This window comes from Trachypithecus francoisi, unplaced genomic scaffold (assembly GCF_009764315.1).
Source record: "Trachypithecus francoisi isolate TF-2019V2 unplaced genomic scaffold, Tfra_2.0 Lachesis_group19, whole genome shotgun sequence".
Classification (NCBI taxonomy): domain Eukaryota; kingdom Metazoa; phylum Chordata; class Mammalia; order Primates; family Cercopithecidae; genus Trachypithecus; species Trachypithecus francoisi.
The window spans coordinates 25,772,572-25,800,077 of record NW_022681464.1 but is presented as its reverse complement, the minus strand read 5'-3'; positions in this window follow the sequence as shown (position 1 = coordinate 25,800,077).

Sequence of the window (27,506 nt, the reverse complement as noted above, 5' to 3'; positions counted from 1 at the left end):
TAATTTCATTTTTACTTTTTCTGCCATTTCCAGCTTTACAATATTTGCAACATATCATAATCTTCTTATATTGGTGAATTTTTACTAATCACAGATTTATAAAAGTATGCATAAAAAAACATGATGAATAATGGCTAGAAGCTTATCCAAATTAAATATTGACATGAAAATTTACATTTACTTAAAAATATTAGTAAATATTTCATATGATACTTTATATATCCAGATACATTGGATTGTATAATTATCTAAAATAAAGTCATGCCATATGATTCAATGGAATTTGTGAAATAAGCTCATTTTATTCTAAGGCAGAGTAGACCTCTCCCCACTCCCCCCAAAAAATACTGGTGTTAATGATAAAATGACAAGCATTTGTTTGTCTCTAGCTTTATAGTTGGTTATTTGTGAGGAAAACCTCGGATTTGATTTTGTTGCTTTTATTCACCTGAGTGCATTGTTCACTCAACAAATATGTCCACAGGCTTGAACATGAAAGTGAATGAGAGCTTGTCTCTGCATTGAGAGTGTGCCTAGTTGACTGAAGAAATGTTCCCAACCCCAGGACCCGTCAGAGAAAGTTATACTTAATACTATGCTACACACTATTTTACCAACTGCCACTTGGATTCATGTGTCTATGGCCTGGCTCACTTAATAAAAGGAAGACCACATTGGCAGTGGAACTTGAAAAAACAATGAAAATAAATTGTTGTTACGGAACTTCTTTAAGATTACTCAGAAAATATTGCTCACTGTTTATGCCATGAAATCAGTAAGGTGAAAATATTAACTACAAACAGAGAAGATGGGGAAACATGGAAGGAAGTTTGATATGAAATGGAGAGACGGAAATACAAGAGGGGAAGTAGAAAGATAACAAGAAAATCATTTTTGTCTCAGGCACAGGAAGGCAAAAAGGCTGGAGGAACAAAAAGTAAAAGAAAGAAAAAAACATAGAAAAAGTGGAGCACATGCAAGGGGAAGGAACTCTTACCTTCTGTGGACTTCTGTGCATGAGCCACTGTGCAGGCAAGTTTGGTGGGATGAGCCGAAGGGACATCATTCAAATCCTGGCAGGGAAGGTTTTGTGAACTTTCAGAATAGCAGAATTTATCCTACAGACGAAATGGAAAAGAAATCAAGACTGTGGAGAAAATGGACTGATTGCAAAGCAGGGAAAGTCTAATATATATATTTCCATTTTATTTAGAAAGAAAATGACACTAAAATAAGAATGCACCAATTTCAAAATATTCTCAAGTGTAACAAGTTAAAAATTAAGCATGGAGTGAAAAAGTGGCAAATAAATGTAGGAGTAAAAATATTTTAATTTAAAGATGATACATTTCAGTATTATGGACACATTTAAATCATTTATGGGGAAGGAAGTTAATAAGCATTAATTAAAAGTCACATAAGCATGGATAATTATGAGTCCTATAATGAGGACATTAAATGTTTAAGGAAGTTACAAAATCAATGAAATGAGCAAAATACACAGTTAAAAGGAAAGTATGGATTGTCGAGGTGAGTTGAGGGGAGGGGACGATCTTTGGAATGGGACAGATACAGGTTAGAAACTCCAACCGTTCTCTTAATTATTTGTAGCTGGGAATACTATTTAACCTTAGTAAGATTACTCACATTCTGATTTTTCTTTTAGTGGGAATAATGATGTCACTTTAATGATTAAATAAAATAATATATGAAAAGTGCCTACAGCACTAAATTTTCACTAAGTTGACTCTGCATTAGAGTTACTATCTATGGTCTCACAGATTAAGTATATCACAAGTTCATTATTCATATAGACCCAAATACAGCAGTCCTACTATATTTGTTTTTATTTTCTGAGCAACAATGTCAACATGGAGTAAAAGGGAAGGAAAAAATGAAGTAACATCTGCTAAAATAAAAACTAATTAGTATCTTGAACTCTAAACACTTTGGAAAATAAAACTTTCTATGAAAAAAGGGAAATAAAAGAAAATATATAAAGCAATCAACAATTAAATTGTCTTAGTATAATATAGAAGGGAAGAGGAGAAAATTACAAATAATAAAAGTATACTGTGTTTTGAAATACAAAAATGAATGCCTCAATGATTTTGAGATATGCATTGGGAAATGAATTCTTACTAATAAAATTCAATCTGCAGAAGTGTTTAAAATAAACAAACATACTCTGGTTTCTCTTAAGATTGTATAACTCTCTTTAAGGGAAGTAACTTTTATCACAAACTTTATATATATGCAGTCATGTACACACATATAATAAACAATGTGTTTAAAGTAATTAAGTAATATCAACAGTCATTAAAAAAGGTAATAAGGCTAGGTGAGTGGCTCATGCCTGTAATCCCAGCATTTTGGGAGCCTGAGGTGGGTGGATCACTTGAGGTCAGGAGTTCAAGACCAGCCTGGCCAACATGGTAAAAATCCCATCTCTACTAAAAATACAAAAATTAGCCAAGCATGGTGGTGCAGGTCTGTAGTCCCAGCTACTCAGGAGGCCGAGGGAGGAGAATTGCTTGAACCCAGGAGGCAGAAGTTGCAGTGAGGTGAGATCACACACCACTGCACTTCAGCCTGGGCAACAGAGTGAGGCTCTGTCTCAAGAAAAAAAAAAAAAATGGTAATACAGCCAAATATGAACACAAAGTGAAAAATAAAACTAGAAATTCCAGTCTCTCAAAAAACAAAATTCAAGATTGCTTTTTAAAATATACATAAGACATGTATGCACTTAATGAATAGAGAAATGCCACAGTAGAATTATTAAAAAGAAAAGAAAACAAAAAATGGATTTCAAAGTGCCATAAATGGCTCCTGAAGTCCAATACTTCATTGTACTTAATGTTAGGTAATATAACGTGAGAAGTTAAATTCTCAAGAAAGGCAACGCCATTGATGCCACTTTTCTAACCGTGTATTCCATAACAGACTTGCATTCACCTTTTCCTCCTCCTCCCACTTCTCACCATCACAGTTATTCTATGTCAGACACTGTTTCTGGGGGGTTACATGGCTCATCTCATTTTCACCTTCATTTAGCAACAAAGCTCTGAGACCAACACAAAGTTTACACATCTTTCATGTGATAAAACTAATATAAAAATTGAGATGCTTTTGTTTAACATTAAAATAATAAATTTTTTTTTAGGAACCTCCATATGTTTTTCTATAATGACTATACTTGTTCACATTCCCACCAACTATGCACAGGGTTCCCTTTTCTCCACATCCTTGCCAAAATTTATCTTTGGTCTTTTTGATAAAAGCCATTCTAACAGATGTGAGGTGACATCTCCTTGTGGTTTTGATTTGTATTTCCCTGATTATTAGTGTTGAACATATTTAAAATATACATGTTCACCATCTGGATGCCTTTTTGGAGAAACATCTATTCAGGTCCTTTGCCTAGTTTTTCATCTGGTTGCTTTGTTGCTGCCAAGTTACTTGAGTTCTTCTTATTTTTATTATACTTTATGTTCTAGGGTACATGTGCACAACATGCAGGTTTGTTACATATGTATACATGTGCCATGTTGGTGTGCTGCACCCATTAACTCGTCATTTACATTAGGTGTATCTCCTAATGCTATCCCTCCCTCTTCCCCCCACCCCACAATAGGCCCCGATGTGTGATGGTCCCCTTCCTGTGTCCAAGTGATCTCATTGTTCAATTCCCACCTATGAGTGAGAACATGCAGTGTTTGGTTTTCTGTTCTTGCAATAGTTTGCTGAGTTCTTTATGTACCTTGAATATTGACCCCTTATCAGATTGATAGTTTGCAAATATCTTCTCCCATTGTTTATGTTGCCTCTTTGCTCTGTTGATTGTTTCCTGTGCTGTGCAGACGCTTTTTAGTTTGGTGCAATTCTGTTTGCTGTTTTTCCTTCTGTTGCCTGTGTTTTTGGGGTCAGAGCCACACAATTATTCCCTATAGGAATATCAGGAATGTTCTCGATATGGTTTAGCTGTTTCCCCACCAAAATCTCATCTTGAACTGTAGTTCCCATAATCCCCACAAATAGTGAGAGGGATCCTTTGGGAGGTAATTGAATCACGGGGACAGTTAACCTCTTGCTGTTCTGGTGATAAAGTGAGTTCGTTCTCATAAGATCTGTTTTTAAGAGACTTTTTCCCCTTTTGCTCTTCTTTTCTCCTTGCAGCCATCATGTGAAGAAGGAAATGTTTGCTTCACCACTGTCATGATCATAAGTTTCCTGAGGCCTCCCCAGCCCTGTAAAACTGTGAGTTAATGAAACCTCTCTCCTTTATAAATTACCCAGTCTCAGCCACATCCTTATCGAAGTGTGAGAACAGTGTGATACAATTCGCCTCTGTTTTCTTCTTGAAATGTTACAGTTTCAAGTCTTTCATTTAAGTTTCTAATCCATTTTGAGTTGTGTTTTGTATGTGGTATGAGACAACGAGCTAATTTCATTCCTCCGCATGTGGATATTCAATTTCCCCACACTATTTATTGAAGAGACTGTTTTTTTCCCCAATTGTGTGTTCTTGATACCTTTGTCAAAAATCAGTTTCCTGTAAAATATATGCAGTTATTTCTGGACTCTTTATTCTGTTCCATAGGTCTATTATTCTATTATTATTGGTTTATGTGTCTGTTTTTAGGTCAGTACCATGCTATTTTGGTTACTATAGCTTTGTAGCATATTTTGCAATTAGGTAGTGTAATGTTTCTAGCTTTGTTCTTTTTGATCAAGACTATTTTGACTATTTGGGTTTTATTATGGTTTCATATAAATTTAGAATTGCTTTTCATATTTTTGAAGACAATATCATCATATGATCCAAAAATCCCACTTCTGGATATATATCCATAATGAAAACAGTATATCAGAGATATCTGCACTCCCATGTTCATGGCCACATTATCCACAATAGTCAAAATATGGAATTTGCTTAAGTGTCCCTCAATGGATAAAGAAAATGTAGTACCTATATATAAAAGGATGATAATAAAGATGAATGGGTAAAGAAAATGTAGTACATATAGGTAACAGGATAATAATCAGCCTTGAAAAATAATATGCTGTCATATGATACAGTACGGATGACCTGGTAGGACATTATGCTAAGTGAAACAATCCATGCACATAAAGATACATACAGATATACCGAGAGAGTGCATACATGATTTATTGTAAGGAATTGGCTCACAAAATTATGGAGGTTAAAAAGTCCCACCTCTGCCACCTGCAACCTAGGGACCCAGGAAAACTGGCACCGTAGTTATGAAAATCAGAGTACTGATGTCTCAGTGGAGAGCAGGAGGAGATTGATGTCCTAGCTAACCAGTCAGGCAGAGAGAGAGAAGTCCCCTCTCTTGTTCTATTTCTTCTGTTCAGGCTCTCGGTGGACTGGATGGTGCTCAGTCACATTGGGGAAGAAAATCAGCTTTACTCAGCCAACCTATTCTAAGGCTACCGTCATCAGGAAATATGCCCACAGACACACCCAGAAATAATGTTTAACCTGGACACCCATGTCCCAGTGAAGCTGGCATATACAATTTACCTTCACAATAACTCTTCTATTTGTACTCCTTTTAAATGACTTTGGGGGTCAGAAAACTGTGATCAGTATTATTCAATCAGTTTGCCAACATGATCTTAAATTAGAAATAAAAACCTCTTGCGGTGTGAGATATATTTAATCATATACCAGCCCGGAGTTATTTACTCATCCCAGCTCCTACTATGTAAAAATTGATAAACGGTGTCAGCATAGGCATAAATGGAGAGAGAACAATGGCGTTTTCAACATTTTATCTTTAACAAATAAAAAGTTCCCCTGTGTGAAATATTTTCAGCTGTTCAAAAGTTTAGTAGACTCTGTTTGAGGAACAAAACTCTATCCCAGAATTTGAGACTGAACTCTTAGTACAAATGGTTATACTATGTAATAAACCTAAAATTTAAGTGGAGTACTAAGAGATGTTGAGGATATGCATACTTTTCATTTTCATCTGGAAATTAAATTAAATAAACCATGAAAAATATCTCTATGTTTTCTCTTTTGTATATATGCTTTCATTTCTTCTTCATATAAAGTCTAACTTTTTTTTTCTTTAAAATACTGTTCAGTAGTTATTCTTAGAGCACATCTTTAATCTCTTATATAAATACTAAAAAAATGAGGTGTAACTCTCATCTACCACAAAGAAAAAATAAATAAATATTTTAAAAAGCTTATCTGTAGCACAAACTAGAAGTGTTTGAGCATAGACACAGTTTAGGTATATATAGCTAAATAGCTCCAAGCAAACAATATCGGAGGATATTTCTTCATAGTTAGAAAGGAATTTGATTCAGGAAATGATGTTTTGTTTGAAAAATCATTAGCATCATTAGATAATTCACTTGCTAATAAATCATCCCTTTCCATTTTTAAGTGATTAAAAAAAGATATTTCCTTATATTGACCAAAAGCCATTTGGATTTTCAATATTGTACAATACACAAGAATTCTTTTTAATTTTATAAAAAGTAATACAGGCTTTAAAACTATTTCCAGAAATATCTCCTTTGACCTCATTTCTCCACTAGGTACTATATTCTCTTCTTTATAGATAAGCTTCTTGAAAGGGTATTCTTGCTTCTTATTTCCCCTTTATTTCTTACGTCCCCAGAAATCTGTTTTCTACTCCTGTCCCTCCAAAGGAACTATTTATTCTAAGGACATGAAAGAAATCCAGATGTCTAATTTGCTAGATATTGTCCTTGCTAATATGAATCAATTTTGATATTTGCTACCTCTTTATTCTTAACAAAATTGATTCCATTGCTTTATTTGACAGTATTGTCATCTATCTTTAGTTAACTTACGGAGTTACTAAACAGACTTAAATAAATTAACTCTGAAATATTGATAGAAAGTAAAACACTTTGAATGTCAGGAGTAAAGAAGAAATAGTAGAGATATGAAGAGGCTGTGGTAATAGAAATGGAAAGAGGTCTAATTTCAGCTCAGTATATTCTATTTTCTCCAAATTCCCAATGAAAGTTGATATCACACCATGTACAACATATAGAGCTTAGAATGCACTGTTATTCAATGCCAGAAGTACTAGTAATAAGTAATAAGAGCCATATATTTCTATTTCCATACTATTATCTCTGGAACAATTCCCAAAATTAAATACTTGTACTTAATCTTCATATCACAGTTAGTTTCTGAGGGAACCTAAACTAAACTTTATATAAGTGAAAAAAAAAATGATTGGGTATTTGCCAATCTTTGGTTTGTGGTTTTATTTCTTTAATTTAAAAATATTTGTATTTATTTTGAATTTTTATTTATTTGATTTTGATGTCTAGTGGTTTACTAGTGATATATTAGTGGTTATAGTGGAATAAATTAAGCAATATATGGAAATTATAGAATGCAATTAAAAATAACATACTTATCAAAATTATCACTATCATAAGTTGTATTCAAAAGAGTAAGAGATCCAAAGGACAATAGACTCATTCAGACCATTGGTGATGACTTATTATGACAAATAACACAGGCAGTCTTTATCTTCCGCGTTTCTTTTTCTTCTATGAGAAAATGTTTAAATATCATTTTATTTCTACACTAAAAAATAGCAATAAAGCTTTAATACATTTGAAAAACATGAACTACACGGAACAGGATCTTGAATCCCTCAGCTGGGAAATATAGTCCTTAAAGGATGAGTCTGCAAGGAAGGAATAGGAAGATATTTGAGGCAAAACACCATTTCATTAGGTATTAACTTTGTGACTCTGGCCAATTCGAACTTGAGCTTCTCAACTGCAAAACAATCACAATAATAGTGTGCATTCTGAAGGGTTATTAGGAGATATAAATGAGATAATATATAAAGTACTTAATAAATACTTGCTTTAGTGAGCTCTCATTAAATCTTAGCTGCAGCTATCACTGCTATTTAAATAATTATTACTTGCAATATCATTATAAATTATCATTATTAATAAACTTGTAATATCATTAAGTATTATCATTATTAATAAAGTATAGGTTAGAAATCAGGAAAGAAATTTAACCATCCTCACTATTGTGGAATTTATTGTGGAAAATAAGTAGAAGCCAAAGCGAAGTCTTTGGTCCTTAAACCAATGCTAACTTGAGAATTACAATTTGGGTCCTGACACCGTGTCTTAGTCAGTTAAGGCTACTATTAACAACCTACCGTAGACTCAGTGGTGCATAAACAACAGACGTCAATTTCTCAGTTTTGGAGGCTGGAAGTTCCAGATCAGGGTACCAGCACTGTAGCATTCTGGTGAGAGTCCCGTTCCATATGCGGACTGATGATTTATTTTTCTTTTCTTTCTTTCTTTCTTTTTTTTTTCTATGGAGTTCCCCTCTTGTTGCCCAGGCTGGAGTGCAATGGCGCAATCTCGGCTCACCACAATCTCCGCCTCCAGGGTTCAAGTGATTCTCCTGCCTCAGGCTCCCGAGTAGCTGGGATTACAGGCATGTGCCACCATGTGCAGCTAATTTTGCATTTTTAGCAGAGGTAGGGTTTCTCCATGTTAGTCACGCTGGTTTCCAACTCCCGACCTCAGGTGATCCGCCCGCCTCGTCCTCCCAAAGTGCATGAGACACCTCACTGGGCCCTGATTTTTTATTGTATGGCCACATGGTGAAGGGCAAAGAGGCAAGCTTTCTTTTGGGCTTTCATAAGAACACTCATAATACTAATTATGAAGCGCTCCTCCCTCATGACCTCATCTAATCCTAATTGCCTTCCAGAGGCCCCACTTATAAATACCGACACATTATGGAGAAAGCTTTCAACATATGAACTGGCGGCAAACTTTCGGTCCATTGCACTGTATAAAGCACTGGAGGGTCACAGATGAATTCAGGATATTTTCCAAAGCAAAGAAATTCACATCATCCTGCAAAAGTAGGGCCTAATAAATATATGTTACGATTTTACGTGTTACATGCTTTTGAAAAATAGAAATATATTTGGGAATATGTGTATCCATAAATATGAAAACAGTTTTGTTGTCTTAAAATTTTCTAGGGCATTTTAATATGCAATATCTTATTGACATAAAAATGTCTCCTATTATTGAAAATTGTTTAAAGATCATTAACTATCATCACATAAGAACTGCTGCTATATACCACAATCATTGATATGTGTAATAGATATGATACTTATATCTACTACGTATATAGTAGACATATCTCATATATATCTTAATACATACAAGATATTTATATATCTTTATTATTTTGTATACATGAAATAAATAAGTTTTTATATCTGGACAAGAGAACTAGGAGGGTGCAACCATAATGTTCTTCAGATAAGATATTAGTGCACTGTCAGTGGCTTCCAATAATGTTTTTTTTGTTTGTTTGTTTATTTATTTATTTCCTTGAGACGGAGTTTTGCTGTCGTTGCCCAGCCTGGAGTGCAATGGCGCAAACTTGGCTCACAGCAACCTCCGCTTCTGGGTTCAAGTGATTCTCCTGCCTCAGCCTCCCAAGTGGCTGAGATTACAGGTCCCTCCACCACGCCCGGCTGATTTTTCGTATTTTTAGTAGAGACAGGGTTTCACCATGTTGGCCAGGCTCATTTGAACTCCTGACCTCAGGTGATCCACCCACTTCGGCCTCCCAAAGTTCTGGGATTACAAACGTGAGCCACCACGCCCAGCCCCAAGAATCTTAAATACTGAACCTGAATTATTTGTAAAATCTGAACATCATTCTTCCCTAAAAAAAGACTTTACAGATAATATCCTAATTTTAAAACAATGCTTTGTACTTGGACAACCTCGGTTCAAATTTTTGTTTATTAGTTAAGTACAACTATTTTATTGACTGTGGTAATGTTATTTAACTCTGCTTTCTTTTTCCTTCTATAAAATGGAAATGATAATATTATTTACTACTAACGACTGTTATGCTAATTGTATATATATATAGGTATATATGTGTGTGGAGAGATATACATACATATTGAAACTGGAGAGGTTCCTTTGTCCCCTCGGCAGGGCGTGTGATGGGGGTCTGCTTCCCTCGATGTCCTCTCCATGTCCGGTGGCTTTTCATCTTCCGCCGATATTTTCATCTTGTCGTCCAGCAGCTTCTGTTTCTGTCTTGCTAGGGTCTCGGGATTTTATAGGCCCAGGATGGAGGTGTGGCGGGCCAGAGTGGTCTCGGAAAATGCAACCTTTGGGATGGAAAGTAGGAATGCCTGTCCTCACTTAGGTCTGCGGGGGTGGGCCTTAGCCAGGGACCACGCCCTCCTCTACCCAGACCTTCCCTTCCCGGCTTCCCTATCATTTAAAGAGACCATAATCTTCCCTTCCCAGCACGCTTATATCAATATGTAAAGAGAGAGATCCACATAGAGAGATACATAGGTGGATAGACAAAGACAGAAAGAGAGAGCTGGAAGGGGCACCGACTCAGTAGACATATTTTTATTTGATGTTTCAATCAGTTTATTTGATATTTCAATCAGTTCATTAATATAATTAATGTGTGTATATTTCAATCAGTCACTACTCTAGAGATTATGAACAACTTTTTTTCTTCTTGTTGGTTCTTAGCTATGTAACCCAGGCAGAAACTCTAGAACCCAGGGAAAACTACATTATTAAAAATTAAATAATAGGGGCAGATTTTCTAACGTTTTTAAAAATATTCATTAAGAAGGATATTCAATGCATCTGTAATCAAAAGTCAGTGAGTGACTGTGTGTGGAAGTACCTATTATATTTTGTGCTCTAGTGTATCAAACTCAGAATAAGCATCTTCATATGGGTCTGGGACATTGGCTTCTAAGGTAAAAAATCCATTGCCCTGCATGTGGATGTCATTTATCAGAGCTTGGCAACTTGAATTTATTTATTTATAAATTTTAAATTCTCTCCTTTTTTAATTTTTAATTTTTTTTTTTTTTTTTTTTTTTTTAGACAGAGCTCTGTCACTCAGGTTGTAGTGCAATGGCACGATCTTGGCTCACAGCAACCTCAGCCTCCTGGGTTCAAGGGATTTTCATGCCTCAGCCTCCTGAGTACTGGGATTACAGGCCTATGCCACCACGCCAAGCTAATTTTTGTATTTTTAGTTGACACAGGGTTTCACCATGTTGGCCAGGCTGGTCTCGAACTCCTGGCCTCAAGTGATCCACCTGCCTCGGCTTCCCAAAGTACTAGGATTATAGGCATGAGTCACTGCACCTGACCAGAATTTATTTTTTAAAGTTAGGGGCTCTCTTGTTGAAAAGAGTGCTTAATTTTATTACTCAACTTCCAAAAAGAGTGAAAATATTTTCATTGAATTCTACTGGAGTATGAAACCCTCATCTCAAGGACTCATTGTGGAAACCACGTCTAATTTTTATTCGTATCATTCTTCCACTTCACAGCATGTCAAGCACTCTTCCCTTTCCCCCTCAAATAGTTCTCCAGTTGTCTTGATAAAGCAAATTCCAGAAGTCATTAGTCAAAGTCTAGAAATGTTTTAAAATGAATGATTACCAATTTCACACAATGAATTCTGTGGGGTTAGCAAAAATATGTTGAGCAAAATATGTCATTAGAACATTTTTTAATAATCAGCTCAGTCTAGGTCTCTTTACTCCAAGTTGTGTGTATCAACACACACATGTGTTTATCTGCTTTCCCTGGTAAAGATTGCCTGTGCTGACAAACATTTGAAACCCAAACCAACATTACAATCAATGACTCTATATTATGACTCCAAATGTTTTCCATTCCATTGACATTGTTACCTAAACCTTGGTCAATTAAAAAGTATTTTATTTAGACTAGTGCTAAGAATAGAAACAACTGGATCATTTCTGTGACAGAACAGAACTTAACAGGTAAGAGATCAGCTCTCCTTCCTCAGCTCTAAGAATAGAAAGCATAAAAGCAGAAAGGCAGAGATCATGTGATACCATATACCAGCAGAATGTCTATAAAAATGGGAATGGTGCAATTAAAACAGATCCCTTAGGCTTCTGGTCATTTTTATAAAATGTCCTTTTGGCCTCTAACATTAGTCATCTTACTGGACAATTCAAGTCACCAATAACTTTTATCCCAATTAGAAATGTAGTATCTACAAAAATACACCATCCCCTGAGTGTAATATGATGCTTTACTTCACACAACAGAAGAAATACAACTTAAAAAGACAATAACTATAGCTGACAAATATTGGCTACATTGTCACATACAATCACCTAGTTCCTCACACTGATTTTTATTTTCCTGAGGACTGTGCCAACAGATGTTAATGTGGTATAAATGAACATGTCAATTTTCTCATAACTATGTTGACAAGTGTTAAAGAATTCAGCTTAAGAGGGACATGCTATCTGACTATTACCTGTCTTCCTCTTTTATATCAAGTTACTGTGTTGCCTGTCCTGGGTTTGATGTCTTATCACAGAGTAGCATATGGCACTTGATGAAAAAGCCAGAAATATTATTTTATCCACACTAACTCTGAAACAATGAGCCTTGCCCACTTTTTGGATGAAGATCAGCAGACCAATGAACACCTCTGCCTAAGGCCACAGGGGAAGGAGGCAGGAGGCATTTGTTCCAGGGGCCTGGTTGTTGTCTATTTTGATTTAGCAGAAGAAATCTTTTCTTTGCTGCTTTAGTACTTTGTTATTTCCTTGCAGGAAGCTTTTCAGAAATAAGGCACAATGAAATCTGTTAAAATATAACCCATGTAGGCCAGGTGCAGTGGCTCATGCCTGTAATCCCAGCACGTTGGGAGGCTGAGATGAGTAGATCATTTGAACCCAAGAGTTCGAGAGCAGCCTGGGCAACATGGTGAAACCTGTTTCTACCAAAAATACAAAAATTAGCTAGGCTGCAGTCCCAGCTACTTGGGAGGCTGAGGTGAGAGGATCGTTTGATCTTGGGAGGCAGAGATTGGTTTCATTGTTTAAGATTGTGCCATTGCACTTCAGCCTGGTGGCAGAATGTGACCCTGTTTATAAACAAACAAACAAACAACAACAAATACGCACACACACACAGACGTGACATCTTAATTCACAGCATGCATTGAAGTTGATTTTAGTTAGTTGCATATGCTGTGGACCTAAATGACCCTCACCAAGCAGCATCACAAAGTGACCATTCCATCAAATGGATTTCTGAGGTAACTGGCACAGGAGCTGAACTACATTTTTGGGATTAATATTAAGAAAATAAAATTATCAGTATTTAAATTCCAGTATCACCATACTATTATTATTCCTATGGATTTCAATACACTTTGAAAACCACTTGACCTCGAGCTAACATAGATACAATACCAGCTTGCTACAACTCAATATACAATTGATTTTTTTCTTTGTGGACTTTAGTATTTATAGAATACCACTGTTTATCATGGAATTATGGAATGTATGTTTCTGTAGTGATTTTGTTTTCTGTTTTTGTTTTTTGTTTTGTTTTTGAGATGGAGTCTCACTCTGTCGCCAGGCTGGAGTGCAGTAGCGCAATCTCGGCACACTGCAATCTCTGCCTTCCAGGTTCAAGTGATTCTCCTGCCTCAACCTCCGGAGTAACTGGGATTACAGGCACGCACCACCATGCCTGGCTAATTTTTGTATTTTTAGTAGAGACGGAGTTTCAACATGCTGGCCAGGATGGTCTTGATCTCCTGACCTCATGATCTGCCCCGCCTCAGCTTCCCAAAGTACTGGGATTACAGCCATGAGACACCGTGCCAGGTCATGTTGTTTTGATCTTAGGATATTGTACACAATACTGTCTTTGGATCTTTGGATACAATATTTTTAATAAAATCTCTCTGAGTTTTTTCTGATACATACAGTTAAATTCACCTGGCAAAAATGTGAGCTGTTTTAGATTTTGTTACATGATACTCAGTTCCTCTCCAGAAACAGGAAACCAAATTTGAGTGTCACTGGTAAAACTTGCCAACATTGGTTTTTGTCACTTTTATTTGTTTTAGCTACTTTAGTGAATTCTGAAATTGTGCTACAGAGTTCTTTCAATTGAATTTCTATGTGTTACTAAGTCTATACATTTATCTAATTTTAAATCTGTGATTTCTGATATATCAGAAATTAATATATTATTATTAAATATATATAATTATAAGATATTATATTAATAATATAATATCTAGCTATTTCCTCCTCTTCCCATAAAATATTTGCATAAAATAATATATTTGTTTAACCCTTTTTCTTTTAGAATGTAGAATTTAACCAGATTGTACTAGTCTTCGGGCACAAATAGGAACATAATAACTCAGTTATTAACATACATTTTACTGTTTCATTGCCTCTAAATGAATAACAAAGGACATTACTGTCACTCAGTCCCCTATAAATTCCTTTCTCAGAGAAATATGCCTGACAGTCACCAAGGGTGTCTTACCAATGCCTTGTAAGGTGCACTGCAGTTGCACGGGCACCTTGGTCACCAATGCTCCCATATCACTGATCACTGGGTGCCCAGTACCAAAGGCGTGTAAGGGACCCTGGCAAAGTAGAACTTTAGCAGAGCTAATTTTACGTTTTAATTTCAGTTGAATTTATGCTCACTATGCTACATATGAGACTAAGCCAAGGTTCCAAAATAATCTGAATGACATGCTGTCCCTTCCATTAAAAAGGTATTATTGAATTAGAGTCACCATGCCACCCTCTGAAGAATGAAATGTACCAAGAGGTTCCTCAGGCTACCTGTAAATAGTTATTTAGTGGGTAGTACAGAGAGTCCTCCCCATTAGTTTGAAAGTTTACTTGAATAGAAAACTGCTACAAAGAATAGCATACACGGGTTAGAACTTCATCAAACATATTACTTGGTTTTGTAGCTTTTTACTCTATATATTTTACGTATATTGGATATATCAACTTTATTATTGTATATTTGCTTATATTTGGTGTGCCTAATGATCAAACCCACCATTTTTTCTATTTCTCTTTCTATACCAGGATAACTGTTGTATCCTGTGTTCTATGTACATTTAAAATAATATTTTCATAAATGTTTGATTTATCTAAAATTGAGTGTATGGAGAGGAGTAAGAGTTCCTCTTTTATGTGGCCATTTTATTTTTTAACAATAGTTATTAAATAATGGTGTCTACGCTAACAGTTTTGTTGATTTTGACATATTCTTAGTTCTCCTAATACTTAGCAATATTTAATGACGTGTTTATTTAATCTATTATGTTTTGTTTAGATTTCATAATATATTAAGTGTTATAGTTTACCCTTTAGAATTGTGGCAAAATAAGTTTTATTTAATAATTATAACAATTTTTCTAGAGTGGTAACTTATATTTCTGTTTTACAGTTGAGACAACTGAGACATGGAAAGTTTACATTACAGGTGGCAAAGCTATACTTTTAGAATTTCAAATCCTGTGTTTTAAGCCATTATTTTATCCTAACTTCTTTTGTTAAATTTCTATTATATGTTATTGCATACCATAGAATTTTGCTAATTTTTATTTTGTAATATGACACAATAGTGAAACAAACACAACAGTCTATCCCTTCATGGACACACACACTCATACACACACACACACATGCAAGTGCTGCTCTTTGTGTAATTTGCTAAATTAGTTAATTCTTTCAGTTGTACCTAATTATGAGCCTATCAAGTTTTATTAGGTGTTCTATGATGGACTAATTGCTATTTTAATCCATTTCTATATTCACTTTGGAATTTTATAGTCCTTACTTTTGAAAATGAAGTAAAAGATTTCTCATTGTTTAATTTCACCATTTTATTTCTATTAATTTTATTTTTAACTAACAAACAATTGTATATGTGGGGTACAATGTGATATTTACACACATGTATATTGTAGAATAATTAAATCAATCTAATTAATGTATCAATCACTTCACATACATTTTTTGTAGTGAGAACATTCAGAATCTATTCTTTTAACAATTTTCAAATATACAATACATTGTTAACTATAGTCACCATGCTGTGCAATAGCTCTCCAAATCTTATTCCTCCTGTCCGACAGAATCTTTGTAGCCTCTGAAAAACTCTTTCCATTCCCTCTCCCTTGCCCCAACCTCTGACAGCCACCTTCTGTGAGTCTGATATTTTTAGATTTCATGTATAAGTGAGATCATGCAGTATTTATTTTATGGTATTAGCTTATTTCACTTAATGTCTTTCAGGTTTATCTATGTTGTTACAAGTAACAGGATTTCCTTCTTTTTTTAAGGCCAAATAATATTTGTGTGTGTGTGTGTGTATGCATATATATATATATATATATGTATATAACATTTTATTTATTCATTAATCCACTGAAGGACATTTAGTTTGATTCCGTATCTTGACTATTATGAATAATACAGTAATAAACATGGGAATGTAGATGCCTCTTTGACATACTGATTTTAATTCCTTTGGGTATATTCACAGAAGTGAGATTGCTAGATCACATGGTAGTTCTTTTAGGATCTTTGAGAATCCATACTGAAAACCATACTGCATTCCATAATGCCTGTATTAATTTGCATTCCAAAAGACTCTGAATATCCAAGGTAATCTGGAGAAAAAAGTACAAAGCCAGAGGCATTACACCTCCTGAATTCAGAATATATTAAAAAACTACAGGAATCACAACTCCATGGCACTGTCATGAAAACAGATACATGGAGCAATGGAAGAGAGTAAGGAGCTTAGAAAAAAATCCCATGCATTTATGGTCAATTGATTCTTGACAAAGGTGCAATGAACATACAATGGAAAAAGAATAGTCGCTTCAATTAATTGTGTTGGGAAAACTGGAAATCCACAGGCAGAAAAATGAAATTGGACCCTTTTCTCACATCATATACAAAAATCAACTAAAAATGGATTAAAGACTTAAACTGAATACCTAAAGTTTTAAAACTACTAGAAGAAAACATGGAAGAAAAATTCCATGATACTGATGTGAACAATGACTTTGGTGTCTAGGATATGGCCCCAAAAGCACAGGCGTCAAAGGGAAAAGAGAAAGGGATTGCATCACAAACTAACACATGTTTAAGGAAAAATATTTAAAATATTTTGAGTAAACTATATTTTACATTTGTTAAGCTTGCATAGTACACAAAGTGATTTATCATATTTTAAAATTATTTACATTTATTTGATTAATTATATAGTGATCATGACATTGAAATGGACAAAAAGACTTTTGTATGTCCTGTCTAGTACACACATCATAGTTACATAATATTTTCTTTGATTTTAGCTATATGTCAGCTCTCAAATTTGTTAAAATCTGTTAAGCCATATCACTATTATTCCAAAAATGCAAATTAATTGTGTCTAATGTAATTGAATTGCCTATTGCCCAATGGAAAGACACATTGTGCAACAATTTGTAAATTCATTTTAGCATTTCTTCTTCGTCTTGTAAGTGTGAGATTCTTTAAATTCTACCGTGACATTGTTGTGACATCTTACTTGGTCACTTAATTAGTAAAGTACAATTTAGGACATATGTTTATTTTAGACTTGTATAAAGTAATAATTTTACCTTATATTTAAATGTATTGTTTAACAAATGTGTTGAAAATTTTCTTATACAAAGCTAGATGCAATTTCTATAATTACAAACACATATTCATGACAATTTATATAAATAAACACATGAAATATTATTCCAATTACTAAGGTTATTGAGGAATTTTATTTATATTTTACTACAGTTACCATAAATATACATCTATGCACATTATATTTTTGAAACAAAACCACATTTTGCTGTCCTGGTTATAGGTAGAGGATTGAACAACTACATCTAGCTTTATTTCCTCCTGAACCCCCATTACAATGATAGAAAAACACATTTTAGAAACATTAAATTATAGGGATAAGTAAAGTGGAAGACCAGAACCAGTAAAATTTTATAAACTGAAAAGCTGATGGATAGGTGATTTAGAGAAACCCAAAAAAGGTGAGTCCACTAAGTCACTATTGTTGAAAGTTATGAGGTAACACAATTTGATTCTCTGAAAATAGAATTGAAAAATGGTAGTATGATGTGCCTCTGTCAGTGGAGTAATAGACAATGGGAACTCAGAAAGGTGTGAAGGTGAGGGACTGTGAGTGGGGAGGATGACGAAAAATTAATTACTGAATACCATGTACATTATTCAGGTGGTAGATACCCTAAAAACCCTGACTTGATCACTACACAATCTATGCATAAAACAAAATTGCACATCTACCCCAGACATTCATACAAATAAGTTTTAAAAAATGTGTAGTTTGATTTTAAAAAGGTGCGAACAAAGGTAGAACTAAAAGACTTCCTGAACCTCTCCCTCATTCTAAAGTAAACTAAATACTTATTCTTAAGAGAAAAGACCTGAAGTTACTAAACCTGAGGGTTTTCCAAGGAAGTGGTTTAGTCACATCAACTATAATAAAGAACACCGTTAACTAACACAATCTGTAAAGTAAGAGGTAACAATGAGCATTTCAGTGTCTTAAATATCAGGGTATAGTAAAAAATTTCCAGATATGCCTACATGTTACATACTCTGAAAGACAGAAATTTAAACAAACTGAAGACTAGATAAAGAAAATGTGGTATATATACACCATGGAATACTATGCCACCATAAAAAAGGAAGAAGATTATGTCCCTTGCAGGAACATGGTTGGAGCTGGAATCTATCATTCTCACCGAACTAACACAGGAACAGACAAACACTGCATGTTCTCACAATATAAGTGGGAGCTGAACAACGAGAACACGTGGACAAAGAGGGGAACAACATACAGAGGTCTGCCGGGAGCGTGGTGGTGTTGGGGAAGGAAGAGCATCAGGTGAAATAGCTAATGCATGCAGGACTTAAATACCTAAATAATGGGTTAATAGGTGTGGCAAACCACCATGGCACATGTTTACCTATGTAACACACCTGCACATCCTACATATATATCTTGGAACTTAAAATAAAATTTTAAAAAATAGAAAATGAAAATAAATTTGAAAAATGGCAGAAAACAAAAAGAGAAGTCCAAGAGAGCTAGATAAATTATTAGAAAATAAAAATTGATTTAATTAAAAAGAAAAAAAATCTGAAAGGGAGTAGCATCTTAACATCCTGTCCTCCACAATTGATTTGTGTTTCACAGGACAGATCAAAGTTAACAGCAACCTAATTATGAAAAAAATAAAAATTTTTAGCATAGAAACAATATTTAAAACTCATTTTAAAATTTAGAAATATTACCTAAAATTATAAAAATAACCATCAAACAATAATTGAGGAGCACCAGACATTGTATATATCACCATATTAGAAAAGGATAGAAGTACAGTTTCAGGTTCAAATGTAAAAAAAATTGGAAATCATCGCTTGTATAGTTACAACATGAAAAAAGATGAACCAACTGAATAGCAATAACATTTTTGGACCCATTAGATAATTGAGGTTGCAAGAAAAACTGCTAATCCAAATTCTAAAGAGACAAGAGATCTGGTAACCTGAAGAAGAAACAGCTGATGAATTGCTGGAAGCTGAGTGTGGGCTAGTCTGAGAGCGAGAAACTCCTGGAGACACTTTTTAGAGAAATTCTCCTGCTTTGGTGGGTTTTACCTCCAGGAAACCCACTAGGTTGTTACTGTGGAGAGCCAAGAAACATCCTTGTTATTTTCTGATAAAGGGTAGGAAAGAGTAATCATTATAAAATATATCCAGATCTTTGACAGAAAGACTTGCTGTTGAGAGAGGAAATACTTTATCCAAGCAGTATCCCTATTGGGGGAAGGGCATTTCTTTGTTACCAGATACCTACCTTCCTGTCACATTCAAGGAGGGTTAAAACATACACATGAAACAATTGTGAGGATTATAACTCAGAAACACAAGAACATCCAAAGCCTGAAATTTAATTATGAGAATATGAAATTTCTCCCTTCATACCCTGCTCACACATACCTTACCGCCACACCAACAGTATTTCAATATAATAAGTAGGACTGTAGAAAAAGAGCTGCAAGATGCAAGCTCTATCTGAAGAAGAGTTATTAGGGAAGCACTAAGATAGTAGAGAGACATACAAGGACACTAGATAATTTAAAACCTGTAGAACATACTGTTACAGAAAATGTTAAATACATACATGTTCGAATCAGTTTAACATAAACCCCACAATAAAGGACAACTTGTCTCAAATTCTTAATACTTGATACATCATGATAGGCTTTCCATAAAAGAAAGAATGCTTAAAAGCAAAAACAAACAAAAAGTCTGAAGAAACAAAGTAAGCATCACAAAAAGAATCATATATAATAAATACAGTCTTGGAGTGCTCAAACAAGGAACTTAAGAGATCTAATAGAAAAAGTAGAAAACACACAAAAACAAACAAGTAATGCAAACAGAGAGGTATGTTCTAACAAAGACTGAAAAGAAAGGCTAGACTCAAAATTACTGTAAGAGAAATGGCTAAAGCCACTGATGAGCTCTTTAATGGACTGGGCACAGACAAAGAAAAAATTATTGACCTTTTAGATATGTCAGTAGAAACTTTCCAAAGTGAATGGAAAAGATAAAAAGAATAGAGAAGAAAAAATATAACAGAATGTGTAACAACTATGAGACAAATGCAACACGGGCATAATAACACAAGAAAGATACTAAAAGAAGAACAAAGCAGAAGAAATATGTGAAATAATAACGGGTTAGAATCTTCCAAAATTATTGACAAATATCAAACCACAGTTCTAGGAAGCTCAGAGAGCACCAAACAGAATAAACACACACACACACACACACACACACACACCCCTAAATGTAAGCATATTACATTCAAACTGTAAAGTACCAAAGACAAAAACAAATTTTTTGAAAGAAGCCAGAAGAACAATTTTAAGAATTACAGGTGATCTCATTGGAAATCAAAGAAAACAAGCAAGAAGAAAGTGGCATGATATATTTAAAGTGTTACAGGGAAAAAGAAACACACAACTCACAAATATAGAATTCCATTCCCAGGGCAATATCCTTCTAATGTGAAAGAGAAAAGAAAGACTTTCTCAAACAAAAACTAAATGAATTATTACCAGAGGGCCAGCCATGCAAAAAAAAAAAAAAATGTTAGTAGAACTTAGAGAAAAATGAAACTATATAGGTCAGAAATGCAGATTTACATAAAGAGCATTGGGGTAATTTTTTTTTTTTTTTTGAGACAAAGTTTCACTCTTTTTGCCCAGGCTGGAGTGTAATGGTACAATCTTGGCTCACTGCAACCTCTGCCTCCTGGGTTCGAGTGATTATTCTGCCTCAGCCTCCCAAGTAAGTGGGATTACAGATGTGCACCACCACTCTTGGCTAATTTTGTGTTTTTAGTAGAAACAGGGATTCACCATGTTGGTCAGGCTGGACTCAAACTCCTGACCTCAGATGATCCACCTGCCTCAGCCTCCCAAAGTGCTAGGATTACTGGTGTGAGCCACCATGTCAGGCCAGGGTAAAGATTTTTATGTAAAAAAAAAAAAAAATATATATATATATATATATATATATATATTATGTATGTATTTTCTTATTCTTAGTAGATCTAAAATATAACTTTTTATTGTTTAAATAGTAAAATGCATTGGATAATTACAGTATATGAATAAATAAAAAATAGGAATGCTACTAACAGTACTGGCATAAAGGCAGATATGTAGGCCAATAGAGAGCCCAGAAATAAACCCACACATATACAGTTAATTGATCTTCAACAAGAGTGCCAAGAACACAGAATGGGGACAGGATCTTTTCTTAAATGGTGTTGGGAAAACTGGGTTTCCACATGCAAAAGAACAAAATCAGAACTCTATCTTACACCATACACAAGAAATCAACTCAAAGTGGATTAAAGACTTAAATGAAGACCTGAAACTAAAAAATTCCATGAAAAATACGTAAAGGAAAAGCTTCTTAATGTTGCTTTTAGTAATAATTTCTTTGATTTGACACCAAAATCCCAGGCAACAAAACAAATATAGACAAATAGGATGGACTATATTGAACTGAAAAGTTTTGCATAGCAAAGGAAACACTCAATAGAGTGAGAAAGCAACCATCAGAATGGGAGAAAATATTTGCAAACCATCTGTCTGGTTAATATCCAAAATATATAAGTATCTTCCGCAACTCAGAAGCAAAAATAAACCAAATAACTTTTATTTAAAAATGGGCAAAGGACTTCAGCAGACATTTCTCAAAAGAAGACAAACAGAGAGCCCCAAGGTATACAAAAAGGTTCTTAATATTGATAGCTACAGTAGTCAGAGAAATTCTAGGCAGAAAAGGGTGGGTCCTGATAAAACCCAACCCTCAATCCAGGAAGCCTTAACCTGTAGCCGAAAGTGAGAACTTACATCTCTGTTTTCACACTTAAATGTTGCCTTTTCCTGAAACATGCATGGCCCCGCCCCATTCTATCCTGTGCCTATAAAGACCCCAGACTCAGCTGGCAGAGAGGAGAAGCAGCTGGACATTGGTAACTACAGCTGGACATTGGAGAGAAGCAGCTTGACTTCAGAGGGACAGCTTGATGGTGTAACTTTTGTGAAGAATCTGGCCAGAGATGGCCAGGCTTCAGGAGAAGATTACCTACCCCTCACCCCATCCCCTTTTCAGTTCCCCTTCCCTCTGAGAGCCACTTTATCAGCAACAACATCCCCTGCACTTACCATCCTTCAATTTGTTCTGTGACTTTATTTTTCCTGGATACTGGACAAGAGCTTGGGAGTCATGAGTGCAGATACAAAAGGCTGTCACACTGACACTGGGCCCTCGCTGGTAGAAGGAAGATATCTTACACGAAAAGACAGAGGGCCCACTGAGCTGTTAACATTTAAGCCATCTGAAGATGGCTTAGCTAAAACAACACTGTAATACACCTTGGGAGGCTTCAGGGGTAGCAGGTAGCCCCCTATATGCCACCATGAGGCCACACAGAGTTTGCTCCTTCTGACACCCAAAAGCATTCACCCTGAACAATTTTTGGTTCTTTTGATTATTTGTATGAACTTTTCTTTCTCTATTTCATTCAGTTCTGCTCTGATTTTAGTTATTTCTTCTGCTAGATTTGTAGTTAATTTGTTCTTATTTTTCTTGTTTCTCTAGGTGTGATGTTAGATTGTTAGAGAGCTATTTGAGGTATATATTAAGTGCTATAAACTTTCTCTTACTGCTTTTGCTGCATCTCAGAAATTTTAGTGTATTGTATCTCTGTTTTCATTTATTTTAAGGATTTGTTTGATTGCTCCCTTAGTTTCATTGTTTAACCAGAAGTTACTCAGGGGGAAATTGTTTAATCTCCATATAATTGTGTAGTTTTGGGAGATCTTCTTGGTGTTGATTTCTGTTTTTATTCCACTGTGAGCTGAGAGTATGGCTGGTATGACTTCAATTTTTAAAATTTATTGCGATTTGCTTTATGGTCAAGCATGTGGTTGATCTTGGAGTATGTTCTGGCCTTGACATTCTTGTTTGATAACCCATTACAAAGTGCTTAGAAAATAGTACTTCTAAAAAGGTTACTATTATTTGCATCAACTTGGTAAATATCCCTTATATTGAAATTGAAGATGTATAAAAATCACAAAATGTAAACATGTTTGTGAGAAATTTATAAATTTATAAATGTGTATACATGTGTGTGTATATATATATATTATATGCTGCAACATGGATGAACCTTAAAAATGAGCTAAGTGAAGGAAAACAAATACAAAAAAATAATATGTTATATGATTCCATTTATATACAATGTTCATTACATGTAAATACATGTAATCAGAAAGTAGCTTACTGTTTTCCAGGGGAAGACAGAAATGAGAAAGTGACTGAATTTTTGTATGGGGTTTCTTTTTAAAGGGATGAAAATATTCAGTAATTAAATTATGCTGATGATTGCACAAATCTGTGGATATACTCAAATGACTGAATTGTACATGTAAAATGAGAGTTTGAAAGTTATGTTAATTACATATCAAAAGAGTTGTTATTTAAAAAGATAAACTTAAGAAAGTGGTTTTGTATTTTTATACTTTATGGAAAATAAACATTTTAATTGTCCTTTGAATGTTAAAAATGTTACTATGATATATGTGAAAACTTCTTAATACACAGGATCTGGTTGACTCAACTCTTGACTCTTTAAGATTGAGGATAATCAGTGTCCTTCCAGCAATAATCTCTGCTGATATATATAAGACAGAATAGTGACAAAAACCTTGGCTCTTTGGATCTGGGAAGAAAGCTTCTCAACTATAATGCCAGAAGGGAAGGCATTGGGAAGTCCTTCTGACTGAATGGTCATCATATCTGGGATATAATCTTCTATATGGTCTCTATGATAACAGTATATGTAGGTATTAGTAGTCATGCAAGGAGAGTTATTTCTGAAGTGAGATTTGTAATACTCAGCTGCTCTAATCAGCCTTACAGCATTAATTTGTTATAGTGAATAATAAGACGATCTCCCACAGACAATCTCTGCATTCTCTAGTCAAAAGTGACATATATCATCTGCATGCCTAACTAATTTATGATGTGCATTTAATTTAGGGTTGTTAGAAAAATAAAGATTTTAAGTGATCATCTAATCTGAGCCCTTTAGATCACATATAAAGGAATCAGAAACAAAGTCATAAAGTGATTTACCCACATTTTAAATCTATTTAGAATAGATGTCAGGTAGGGATATTAGGTTTCTTTCTTTCCTTCCAACATTATCCCAAAGCAGTGTTTTGTTTTTCAGCAATTCCCTCTACCCCAATTCTTCTTAAACAATTAGATTTTGATACAAATTACATTCAAAATAATGATTTTGTTACTGAGATAACTTGAGAGCTATCTATATTCTCCAGCTTGGTGTATATTACCACACTTAATCTAGCAAACAATGTTAAATAATGTATTTTACAAATTAGATCAAAGATACTCGAAGTAGCTAGGTATTTTACAAATAAAAAATTGTCCCTCAAAGATGTTACCTAATGTGTTTAAAGTTACCTGGCTTTTAGTGTTTCCAGCTCTTGGTTTCTAGTTCCAAGAGCTAGAAATTGCACCCCATTATTCAAGCTGTATAGTCGGAAATCTAGTTAGTATACTCTATTATCTCCTGAGGCCTAGAAAACGCCATGCCTAGAGTAATTTACTACAAGTATGGAAAGACTTGTTTTGTGTGTTTGGAGATGTTAGTTACAATTAAGAGCAAACTCCAAGGCATAAGCAGTTCCCATATGACTATAGCAGAGTCAAGTTGTTACAATTATGAGAAAGAAAGTCATGCAAAACTTGACCTTACAAAATTGGGTATTCCAGGTTGATTGAATCTGAAACATCAAAAATAATAATAGAAAAATTTTGTCTCAGTAGGTACTTGTTTATGAAAATGTCACTGTATGTATGATATTGCTTTTTCTTAATTGCTGCATTTCAGATTTGTTCACTGAACAAGCTAATTCAACAGACAAGTTGTCATTAAATTCCACTGGTGGGAGGTAGATAAGATTTGCAGGCTTTAAACAGTTCAAACATTTCGTCAGCCATAAATGAAAAAAATGTTACTGCATAGAGTTGCCTTTTACAATATGGAAGCAAAATCAGTAAAAATATTTTGAAATGTATTCCTTAACTCTTTATTCACAAAAATTTAGGGAAATATTTTGATAGTATTTCCATGGTGTTTTTTAACATTGCTAGAACATTTTCTCTATAATATACTTGATTCTAATAGACATTCAATAAGAACTGCATAAAGATAATTCTGTTAATACTATGCATTTAAAGATTTTGAGTCAAAGCAAAATAAATGACATAGTATAAAGCATTGTTGATTTTGTCTACTTAAAACCTACAATAACATATATATATGTAACCATCATTTAATTTTTCCGAAATGTATAATTTTGTCTTTTATTTTATACTCTAATTTCTAATAAAATACATTATCTTTTATATATACTGTACCTAAGAATTATATATTATTTCCTTCTTTATGCTAATTTTTGGTTTGGTTCAGTTTTGCTTTTCTAGTTATTTTGATGTGTACCATTAGGTTGTTTATTAAAACTCATTCTCCTTTTTTGATGTAGGCATTTGTGGCTTAAACTAACCTCTTAACACTGCTTCTGCTGCATCCCACAGGTTTTGGTGTATTCTGTTTCCATTTTTATTTTTCAAAATTTGTTGATTTCCATCTTAATTTCTTCATTGACCTAGTGGTTATTCAGGAACATGTTGTTTAATTTTTATCTATTTGTATATTTTCGAAACTTCCCATGGGGTTTAATTTCTAGTTTTATTCCCTTGTGGTGGTCTGACAAGATAGTTGATATTATTTTTATATTTTAAATTTTTCAGACTTGTTTTTTGGCCTAAGATATGTTCTATCCTGGAGAATTTTTCATGTGCTATTGAGAAGCATTTTATTCTGTAGCTGTTCAATAAAATGTTCTGTAGCTGTCTGCTAGGTCTTTTTGTTCTAAAATCCACTTAAAATGCAACTTTTTCTGTCAATTTCCTACCTGCATGATCTGTCTGATGGTCAGAGTGGGATGTTGAATCCTTCACTATTACTGCATTGGAGTTGATTTCTCTCTTAGCATCTAGTAATATTTGCTTTATCAATCTGAGTGTTCCAGCATTGGATGTACACATATTTATAATTGTTACATCCTCTTACTAGATTAATCCTTTTATCATTATATATTGACCTTCTTTGTTGTATTTTACTAGTTTTGAATTAAAGTCCATTTTATCTGATATAAGTGTAACTATTCCTTTTAGCTTTTGATTTCTGTTTGCATGGAATATCTTTTTTCATCACTTTACTTTCAGTCTATATGTGTCTGTATAGATAAAATGCATTTCCTATAGGCAGCATATAGTTGGATCATGTTTGTTTGTTTTTTTCTCCATTCATCCAGTCTATATCTTGTAAGTGGAGAATTTAACCCATTTATGTTCCAGGTTATTATTGATATGTGAAGTTTTGTTCTTTTTTACATATATTTTTGGTCTTTTATTATTATACTTCACGTTCTAGGGTACATGTGCACAACGTGCAGGTTTGTTACATATGTGTACATGTGCCATGTTGGTTTGCTGCACCCATTCATTAGTCATTTACATTAGGTATTTCTCCTAATGGTAATCGTTTTCTAGTTATTTTGATTTTGTTTGTTTGTTTCTTTCTTTCTTTTTCTTTTGTTGTTCATCATTCTGATTTAATGGTTTTCTACAGTGGCACCATTTGTGTTCTTTCTCATCCTAATTTGTGTGTTTCATTTACCAGTGAGTTTTATATATTCATGAGTTTTCGTAATGGTGAATGTTGTCCTTTCACTTCCAAATTTGGGACTTCCTTGAGCATTTCTTGGACGTTCAGTCTAGTGGTGATGAATTCCCTCATCTTATGTTTTTCTAGGTAAGATTTCTTTCTCCTTCATT